General features: G+C 41.1%; 1 pseudogene; it reads left to right on the top strand.

The window, feature by feature from the left end:
• The first annotated feature begins 566 nt into the window (after positions 1 to 566).
• Positions 567 to 9,140, top strand: LOC102472899 (cytoskeleton-associated protein 2-like pseudogene; annotated as a pseudogene).
• Positions 9,141 to 11,060: the final 1,920 nt, after the last annotated feature.

Raw genomic sequence — 11,060 nt, forward strand, 5'->3', positions numbered from 1 at the left:
CCTCTCTCTCTCTCTTTTTCTCTCCCTCCCTCCAATATACACACACTAAAGCAAACTTTTTTTAAAAAGTGGGTGCAATAGCATCTCACAACTCACCTACTGGAGGACTTGTGCTATAACAATCTATGTAAAGCCCTTAGTATAGCACCTGTCACAGAGGTCCATACATGACAACTCTCAATATTTTACTGCCCATGACAAAAGGCAGGACAGCATCACGGTTGTGGTTGTGGCTGTGTCTCTAATGCAATCCGGGTGCCACTCATGCTAACCATAACTCGGGGCAGGTCCATCTCTCTGTATTTCAGGTTTCTCATCTATAATAAACACACTGTTTAGGGCCAGCAGGTGGCATAGTGGTTAAGACTGGACTCCCATGGAGCAGCCCACAGCATGAGTCCCAGACCTAGCAGTTTGAAAAATCATGTTAGGCACATGTGCCTGCTTGTGTGCCCAAAATTCTGAGAGGAGAATGGAGGAGAAGCGATTATGGCATGGCCATCCCCCCAAGAGTTGATTTCTCACTTTCTCTCTCTCTGTCTCTCTCCAGTCAGTGGACAAGCACTATGGCAAAACCTAAGAGAAAAACATTGTTTAATACAGGTAAAGAACTGAGAAAAGTGCCAAACACATCTCTAGTGCTCCCTAAGTATTAGCTCTGCATATTCTGCGTTGTCTTTATTTACTCCTCACAATAACCAGAGTAGGTACATCCACTTTGGATGGAAAACTGAAGATCCAAGAGGTCACAGAACAACTTACCTGAGGTCATGCCACCAACAGGGGAAAACTTGAGCTCAAACGTGAGGCTATTCAACCTCTATCCAGTTCAAACTAATACTAAAGGCTAGGCTCATAACTATTGCAGAATTCATGCAGAAAAGTAATGGCATTATGATATGAAGAGGCAGGGTTTGTGGCAGGTGATTAGAACTAAGTGAGATCATCAGTGTGGGTTCCCATGGTTGAACAGGCCCAGGGAAACAGATACATGCTTGTCCTACCTCGCCATGTGATGCCCTGTACCAGAGCCTCTAAACTATAAGATAAATAAACCACCACCCTTTATACGTCATCCAGACTCAGGGATTCCTCTTACCAACAACAGAGAATAGACTAAACACCTTGCTGTGCCCTGGTTCAGAAAACATTCAGGGCAGAACTGACTTCGCTTACTTGGTGGTGAAGTTCTCACGTTTCACAAGTGACCTCTACAAAAAACTTCCAGATTTAAAAATATCCGAAATACTTTTGTCTTTGTCAACATCAGTTTGCTTTTTTTTTATAATTATTTATTCTATTTTATTTATTCATTCATTCATTTTTTTTATTTTACCAGAGAGAGACAGAGGTTGAGAGTGAGAGAGAGAGGAAATGAGAAAGCAAGCCACCAGATTCAGGACTCGAACCCTGTTCGGCCATGTGGGAGTGTCCAGTGCCTTAACCACCACGTCACCTGCTGGTCCCCGTTTGTCCACATCAGTTTGCTTTAACAGAACTACAGACTGGGTAATTTCTGAAGAGAATAGGTTTGTTTGCCTCACAGTTCTGGAGGCTGGGAAGTCCCGGGCTGAGGGGCTGCATCTGGTGAGAGACGTTGTGCTGCCTCACAACACTGCAAGAGCCATTAGGGAGGGGAGTACATTCGCCATTCTAATCAGGACCTGTTCTCCCCTTATGGACTCCATCCCCACCACAAGGAGCCCACTCTCGAGTTAACAGTATTAGCCCATTCATGAAGGCAGAACTCCACGACCTCGTCATCTCTTACAGGTCCTGCCTCTCAACATCCTCCCATTCAAACCATGGCACTTTCCCAGTTCTCTCACCCTGTCAAGTCAAGTCAAAATTGTGTTGCCTCACTTCTTTGGCCTTTGAACATGGGCATCTCACTCACCTGTAGTTTTCACCATATGGCCTTGACACGTTCCCTGTACCAGCAGACACATAGGGATGGTGTGCTACAACACGATGATGTTGCCTGGCAGCTGCTGGCCACAAGACAGCCTTCTATTTTCACCTCCATGTCTGCTGAGCCAGGGCTCAAAGTAACTGGTATCTCATGGGTCTCTCCTCCTCTTCCCCAATCACCCCTAGTGCTCCAATCCTCAGGAACAGGTATGATTTAGGACAGGCCAAGCTGAACTCCACACTCGCAGAGTAGGAAAGCCTACTCACCCAGGGTGGGGGCAGATACAGGGAAAAGAAAGGTCTTGCAAGGGCAGGAGAGACATCCAGTACACTGATTGCGAGTCCTGACAGGAACGTGAATATTGGTCTCACTGTAGGGAGGACAGCCTTTCCCACATAGCAAATCTAAAGAGATGATTCTCCCAAAGGTATTGTTACTGTTGTTTTTTTCAGATGGTAAAGATAAGATGATGGCATGATATGTGCCAAAACTATAATTATAAGTTTGATAATACAGGGGCTCTCTGTGAATTAACCCATCTTAACAACGTAAGTGTTAAACGTGCGAGAGATCAAATACGTCTCAAAGCAAGAGAAAGCTGCTTTGGTGCTGGAGGCTCCTGCTGCAGGTAGGGGACTCCTGTGGGCATCCGTGTAGGCTGAATTGGAAAAAGACTTGGGGTGGGGTGCACATGAAGACGGAGCTTGGGAGCGGTGCCCAAGTGTGGGCAGGTGCGGGGAAGGGTGACTGCATGCATGGCCAGGAGCCGCTGCGCCTCTGCTGGTGGCAGGTGACCCTCAGCAGCTCTGGTCCCACAGGTTTCTTGGGGAAAGTTCACAGGGTCTGTGCCAAACACAGTCCTTCGCAATTGGATAAGAAGATCTTCTATGAACTTCGCATCTCAAATCCTGCCTCCAGCCTGTTAGAAGTGAGAGGCACTGAGTGAAAGTGTGTCACCTGAAGATCCCACACACAGCTTCCTTCAGTCAGAAGGCTCCCTAAGGACAAGTACAAACAAGGTGGATCTTGGCAAGAAAACCCAGTGCCAGAAGATGAGGTTATATTGTCTGCACAGCCTAAGGTAAACAGTATTCTAGATGACAAGAGTGTTCACCTGGGGCCAGCAGGTGGCATGATGACTAAAGCACTGATCCCACTGACTGACTCCACCGTGGGAGTCCAGAACCCAGCGGCATGAAAGACATGGCAAGTGTGTGTACATATGTACCCAAAAGTCCTGAGAGGAGGTGATTTCTCACTTTCCCTCTCTCTGTCTCTCTCTAATGAGTACATGTGCCCTTGGCAAAAATCTAAAAAAGAGGGGGTGGGGTGGAGTGTTCACCTGAATATCATAAGCATTATCAGCAACTCTAAGTGATAGATAAAACAATGAATGCACAAATGTTTAACACAAAATAAATAGTTTACACAGTTTTCTTTTGGTGACAAGAAGCATCAAGTGTTTTTTTGAATTAAATGTATTATGAAAATAGAAAATGCCTCCAGAAAAATGCACACAGGTGAATAAATCAGTGTTGAGTTTTGTATAGTGCACACAACTGTGTAACCATGGCGCAGGTCAAGATGTTGAAGGTAGGAAGACCGGATTGTGGTGCAATGTTCATCCAAACTGAACCACATCAGCAGGTTTTTGGTTTTTCAGGGGTTTTCTTTTTTGGGTGGGGGGAGAAATTTTCGCTAGAGGGCATGTGCGCTCGCCAGACAGACAGAGAGAGAGACAGAAAGCGAGAAATCATCCCTCATGGGGCATGGTCACGCCACAATCCCTTCTCCATTCTCCTCTCAGAATCTTGGGCACACACGCACACGCGCCTGGCGTGAGTTTTAAGCCACTGGGTCCGGGACGCGAACCGCGGTTGACTATGTGGGAGTCCAGCGACATAGCCATTACGCCAACTGCTGGTTCCCAAGACATCAGGTTTGGGACTCAAACCATGGTTGGCCATGTGAGAGTGCACATGCTATCTGCTGGTCCCCCTGGAGTTAGTTTTAAGCCACCTGGTCCGGGACTCGAACCATGGTAGACTACATGGGAGTCCAGTGACTTAACCATTATGCCACCTGTTGGTCCCCCACATCAGCAGGTTATGGGGTCACATTCGAGACTTCCCTGAGTCCTCCACACAAGCATGTGCCCAGATCTGGGACTGGCTGAGGCTGGGGGTGGATTACAGCATGAAGATTTGGTTGTGGGTTCTTCCCCCACCCTACTCTCACTCATGGAATATATAATAAATAAACTTTAAAACGATGTAGAATATGGACCAAGTCATGAGCTTTGTCTATACCCTCTCAGTCATGACTCCTGCTCCAGCTGTTCCCACCATGATTTCTATTGCTGATTTTGAACTGTACGTAAACGTGCTTGAGTGTGTCATTCTTTTTGCTCAGCCTTATTTTGGGAGAGTCATCCACAAACTGTTACAACAGTAGTTTATTTCTTTTCACTGCTATGTAGTATTCTATTACAGGAATAGACTACAAAGTTTAGCTGAATTTTTGGTCCAGTTTTGCTGTTAAAGTAAGCACTTCATGCATATCATTTAAATGAAGTTGATCACTGAGGGCTCTTACAATTCAAAATTCATTTCCAACCATAGTTATATTTAGTGACTGGATAGTCTTTCTGCCTATTTTTTTCTCCATAGTTTCCTGCTAGGCCAAACAGGTTTTTAAAGTTTTGCAAATTAAGAACTGTAAATTCCAAGTCTATTACTGAAACTACCAAAATAGAACTTCCTACAGCTCCTACATGGATATGAAGCTTTCCCTTAATGTGAGCAGCTCACTGCCTTTGACTGTAAACAATATGGCTTCCAAGCATCTGCTTTCCTCCTAGAAGGCTGAAGTGTTGGACCAAGCTAGCTGCACAGTGGCTGTCTCCATGATCAGCACCCGCCCCCACCCCACTGATCTTGGGCACCGAGTCTCTGGTGAGCTTCCCTGGTAGACACACTAGATCCCTGTTGTCTCAGTTCACTGCTGGATGAATTTAGTACATCTTCTGTGGCTCCACTGGAGAGAACTCTTAGAATTATTTTGTGCTGTTTTCCTTCAGACTACACTCCAGCAGTTTGTTCTTTTTTCCTTTACTGCCTTTTTACTTTTGTTATTTTGGTAGCATTTTGCCATAATGGATCTTATCTGTGACTAAGCAAGAAACAGTAATATCAATAATAATAACAATAATCGAATTACCCAACCAATAAAATACAAAAGCTATAAATGTACTTTAACAGGCACAACAGCAAGCCTGCACCACAGAGCTGTCTGTGTATTTTGATTGGAGAATTTGGTTTATTAACATTCAGCATGATTATTGATATTTGCAAACTTACCATTTTGTTAGCCATTTTCTTGGTTGTTTTTAGTTCTCTTATTTTGGTCTCTTATTTCTTGGCTGTTTTTTGTTCTCTTATTTCTGTCTCTTTAGTTTTCCTGATACAGTACTGCTGGTCTGGTATTGGTGAATTCACTCCATTTTTGTTTGTCTGAGAATTATTTTATTCATTCTTCTTATTTGAAGGATATAGTATTTTGCCAGGTATAGTATTCTTTAAGTATGTTGAACATGTCTTAAATTCTTGCCTGCATTATTTTAGTTGAGAGGTCTGATGTTAGCCTAATAGAATAACCTTTGTAAGTGATTTGATGTTTCTCTTTTGCCATTTTTAGTATCTTGTCTTTATCCATGGTTTTTTCACTCATTTAGCTATGATGTGTCATAAGCAGGACTTCTAATGTTAATTCCAGTTGGGGTCCTTTGTGTTTCTTGGGTCTAGATGTCTGAATGTTTCTCTAGATTTGGAAAGTTTTCTGCAAATATTTCTTGTAATAAATATTCTATGCTTGTGTCTGATTCTTTATTTTCTGAAATTTCTGATATTCAGATATTTGGTCATTTAATTATGTTTAGTATTTCTCAGATGTTGTCCTCATTTTTCACTCCACAAGAAGAGTGGTGTAGATGGCATCTCACTCCCTAACCCAAAAATATACTACAAAGCTGTGGTAATCAAAACAGCATGGTATTGGTACAGAAACAGACAGGTAGACCAATAGAACAGAATAGAGTCTCCAGAAATAAATTCCCAAACTTATAGCCATCTGGTTTTTGACAAAGGGTACCAGTCACTCCATTGGGAAAAGGAAAACCTCTTTAGTAAATGGTGCTGGAAAAACTGGATATCCACTTGCAGAAAGATTAGTCTGAACCCCAACCTCTCACCATTCACAAAAATCAACTCAAAGTGGATCAAAAATCTAAATCTAAGATATCAAACTATAAAACTGCTGCTGGAAAACACTGGGGAAACTCTGAGAGACATTGGGGTAGTAAAGACTTCTTAAGTAAAACCCCTAGAACACAGTCAATAATCCCAAAAATAGACAAATGGGATTATATCAGATTAAGAAGTTTCTGCATGGCAAAAATTAGTGTGAATCGACAGCCCTCAGAACAGGAAAAGATTTTTGTAAACTATTCATCAGGCAAGGGACTGATAACCAGAATACACAAGGAACTCAAGCAGCTGTGCCAGAAAAAGATAATCAACCTTATTAAAAGATGGCAGAATGAGTTGAGAAAAGCATTCTCTAAATAGTCAAAAGACGTATGAAAAAATGTTCACCATCCCTCATTGGAAGGGAAATGCAGATCAAAACAACAATGAGATACCACCTAACCCCAGTCAGAATGACTAAGATTAAAAAAAAAAAAAAAAAAAGGAAAAGAAAAAAGAATAAGTGCTGGTGGGGGTGTGGTAAAAGGGGAACTCTCCTACACTGTTGGTGGGAATGTAAATTGGTCCAGTCACTGTGGAGAACAATTTAGAGATTCCTCAAAATCTACAAATAGAACTACCATGTGATCCACAATCCCACTCCTTGGTATCTACCCAAGGGACAGAAGAATCCTTAGTCAGGTTCTTGATTCCAGGTGCAATCTTTGAAGAAAAACTGTCATTGAGGAGTCATAGTTCACCGGGGTCCGCTGCCGCTGCCCCCACAGAGGATCGGCAGAGAAAACTCCAGGAATACCTTGCAGCCAAGGGAAAACTGAAGAACCAAAACACAAGCCTTATCTAAAAGCCAAGAATAGCTACCCGAATCCACCACCTCCTAAATCTACTATTAGACCAAAAAAGGATGTTACCAGCCATGTTGTCTTGCCTGTCAAAACCACACACTCAGTTAGCATTAAACTCCAGCCCAGAACAGCCCAGGGTCACAAAAACCAAAGGTGGAGCCACCAAAACTTGTGGCTAAAGAGCTGACTTCAGGATGTGTTTCTTCGATCCCAAATGATAAGCATTCCAGCAGGACTCATCAGCTGCATGAAGGTGGATCATCCACTGTAGAACTGTCAAGAAAATCTGTGGGGTTACTCAATATGCAGGAATTGAAACCTATAAAGCAGCAAGTAACAGACCAAGGAAACGCTAAATGTATAGACTCTGTAGACAGTACCCATGTCGAAAACCAATCTTCGGATATCTTTTTGAAAGAGATGTACAAAGAGAACTTGCCCCAAACCTTATCAGAACCTGAGAGGAAGCCAGGTCCTGAATCATGTGCCATAACTAAGACAAAGACTAGCTCTCATAATCCAATGAAGGGAAGTTTGGCTCCTAAACAAGCCATGGGCAAAAGTTTGGTGAATAGTACTGTTCTTAAAGACAGTTAATAAGCAACTTGTTGGAGAAACACAAATCGGGACTCTACCCGTAAAGTTACAGCAATTGTCTAATGGAGCAGGTCTTACAAGACCAGGAGAAAAACACTCAAGAACAGTTCCCTCGCACCTTGTTCAGACCTTTAATAGGACTCAAATATCAAAGAAGCCAGTGGTCAAGGACATAAAGGTTAGTAGGAGTAAATACAAAGAACCAAAAGAAACTAAGTCACAGTCATACCTTGTTCTTGAACAGAAAGTGAAACCTTCTAAATCCAGGATATACCCCAACTTGCTTCAGAGTGGATATGGTAACAAACATCCACAAGTGAAGGAAAATCAGAAGTCCACTTAATCTTGTTTTAGACCTCCAACATCATGTATACTTCAGAGATCAAAAGCCATAAGCCAGAGGTCTCATCTGCCAACTCTCACCTTTAATTTAGTTATTCCAAGCACCTCAAGCATTAGAGCAGATGGAACCACTGGTAATAAATACAACAACTTTCAACAAAAAGCACAGACTTTGGACTCCAAGCTGAAAAAGACTATTCCTCAGAATCATTTCATGAATAAAACAGCTCCCAAAACACAAGCTGGTCACACAACCATGAATAGGAAAGGAGTCTTAAATGAGACCCAAACTAGTCCAGATATGAAAAAGAAGTCAATAGCAGAAGATCAAAGGAAGCAACTAGAAGAATAGCAGAAATCTAAGGGGAAAATCTATAAACAGCATCCCATGGAACTTAAAATAAAAAGAAAAATAAAAGAGGAAATGAATATTTCATTCTGGGAAAGCATTGAAAAAAGAAGAGAAGGAAAAGAAAGCCCAACTTGAACTGTCCAACAAAATTAACAACATTCTGAACAAATGTCTACAGCTCATTGAAGGAGGTACACCTTCTAATGAAATGTTTACCATATTGTCCAACATTCCTGAGGCTGAAAAAATTGCTAAATTCTGGATCTGCAAAGCCAAGTTGTTGGCATGTAAAGGCAGCTTTGATGTTATTGAACTATATGATGAAGTCATTAAAAATGGAGCAACACCAATACAAGAGTTGTGAGAAGTTGTTCTTAATATTTTGCAAGATTTAAACAGAGATGAGGAAGAAATTACCTCTGACTATTTAGTTGCTGAAACTAATAAAACATCACTGTAAGAGATGGTCATAAAGATGGAATCTGAAAAGCCTTGTCTTTCTCCAAAACAGAGGAAACAGGTTGTAGCAGTACCCCCAGAGAACCAAGGCAGAACTGCAGAATCATCCTGGTATTAAATTACAGATTGTCTCAAGCCCAAGCTTAAATGGAATACCAGAAGTGCAAGACATGAAGCTCATCGCTCCTGTGCGGTGTTCAGCAAGGAACAAGCAGGCAGTGTCCTGCTACCCGAAAATGCTGCAGGAATATAATTTAGTGGTGGCATCTCTTGATGAGCTATTAGAAATAGAAGAAACAGAGTGTTTCATATTTCCTAAAAATGAGGCTTTGCCTGTAACATTAGGGTTTCAAATTCTTGGATCATAATTTTCTGATGCTTCTTTAAAAAACTAAAATAAAAGTGCTTCCAAAAAAAATAATAATTTAGTCAGAAAAGTGCTTGCACATTGATGTTTATTGCAGCATTATTCACAATTGCTAAGACATGGAACCAACCCAAATGCCCATGAACAGAGGAATGGCCTGAAAAAGTGTGGCACATATATTCTGGAATACTACTCAGCCATAAAAAACAGCAAGCCCCTGGCCTTTGACAGAAAGTGAAGGAATATGGAAGATTTACTGCTGAGTAAAGCAAGACAGGCTATGGAAGAGAGACATTCTATGTCCCCACTTAATACATACCGATCATCTGCACTCTATGGCTCAAACTGAATGACTAAAGAATATAGAAACATAGTAAATGGTTGTGAATACCAAATACAGTATGGGAAGAGGGAGGGCAAAGGAGTAGAGTCTGAGGAAGGACATTAAAGAGAAAAATAATGAGGCAAGGCATTTATGGGACAAAGAAATGGGTTATTATCTGTTGAAGGATAACCTTATAGTATTGTCAACTGGACTGGTACAAAATGTACACATGTTGGAATTTTCACTTTGCAAGCTAAGTAATGTGATTGAATGCATAAAAGAAATAGAAATAATAATAAAAATAATATATATGTATATATATGTGTGTGTGTATATATATATATATATAAAAGAAATAATGTAAAATAAATTTTAAAAAAGAAATAAATTTTAAAAAAGAAAAATGGCAAATAGACAACCTGATAGCACACCTCAGGAAACTGGAGGGGAAAAAAAAAAAACTAAAAAATGCCAGGAGAAAAGGAATAAAAATGATTCAAGCAGAAATAAATGAAATAAAGAATAAACTAACTATACAGAAAATAAATGAAACCAAAAACTAGTTCTTTGACACAATAAAACAAATTGACACATCATTAGCTAAACTAATTAAGGAGAAAGAAATCAAATAAATTGAATTTACAATGAAAAAGGCAATATCACAACAGATATAACAGAAATAACAAAAGAAAAAAAAAGAAAACTTGGATGAGATGGAAAAATTTACAGGCACTTATAATATACCAAGACTGGATCAAGAAGACATAGAAACCCTGAGAAGGAGGTTCCGCATGGCTCCAATGAACTAGATTTTTCAGGGAATAAAGACTTTCTACCGATAATTCAGACTCCAGCAAACGAGCTAGCGGTAGGGAGCCCCACCACCCCCACATCCCCAGCCTTCTATCTCTGCTTCTGTGTCTCGGTTCCTGTCTCTTCCTGCTTCTGTCTCCCCACTTTTTTTGTAATTCTTCCTTCTTACACTTTTTTTTAAAAGGCACAGTTTCTCTCTGGCTCTCAGCTCCGCCTTTTATCTTGTTAATTGTCGCTCTGGTCCTCCCACCAGGCAGAAGAAGCCGGGTCTTCAGAAGGAGTTCCACATGGCTCCAATGAACTAGAGTTCTATTTTGTGATTTTTTTAAAAACAAAGAATAGTAATTACAATTTTTTAATTTTTTGTCTTTTTTTTCTTTTTTTGTTGTTGTTTCTCTTTCTCTTTTTCATTTTCCTTTTTCTTGTCTCTCCACCCTCCAATATCCAGTCAATGTGTTTTTAGACGGATCTAAGAGCACTGCAGTTAAACATCCAAATACTAATAGGGTTAATATATTCCCCAATATCTACTGGATCTGCTGCACCAGCGATCACAACAGAAGGGCAAAGAGATTCAAGATCACCCCTGTCTGCTTGCTCCTGAACATTCAGGCTGAACTTCAAAAATTTGAAAGAAAGGGAACCAGCAGTTAGCGTAATGGCTATGTCGCTGGACTCCCACATAGTCGATCGCGGTTTGTATCCCGGACCCGGTGGCTTAAAACTCATGCCGGGCACGTGTGCGTGCGTGCCCAAGATCCCGAGAGGAGAATGGAGGAGAAG

Source organism: Tupaia chinensis, unplaced genomic scaffold, assembly GCF_000334495.1.
Source record: "Tupaia chinensis unplaced genomic scaffold, TupChi_1.0 Scaffold000046_3, whole genome shotgun sequence".
Taxonomy (NCBI): domain Eukaryota; kingdom Metazoa; phylum Chordata; class Mammalia; order Scandentia; family Tupaiidae; genus Tupaia; species Tupaia belangeri.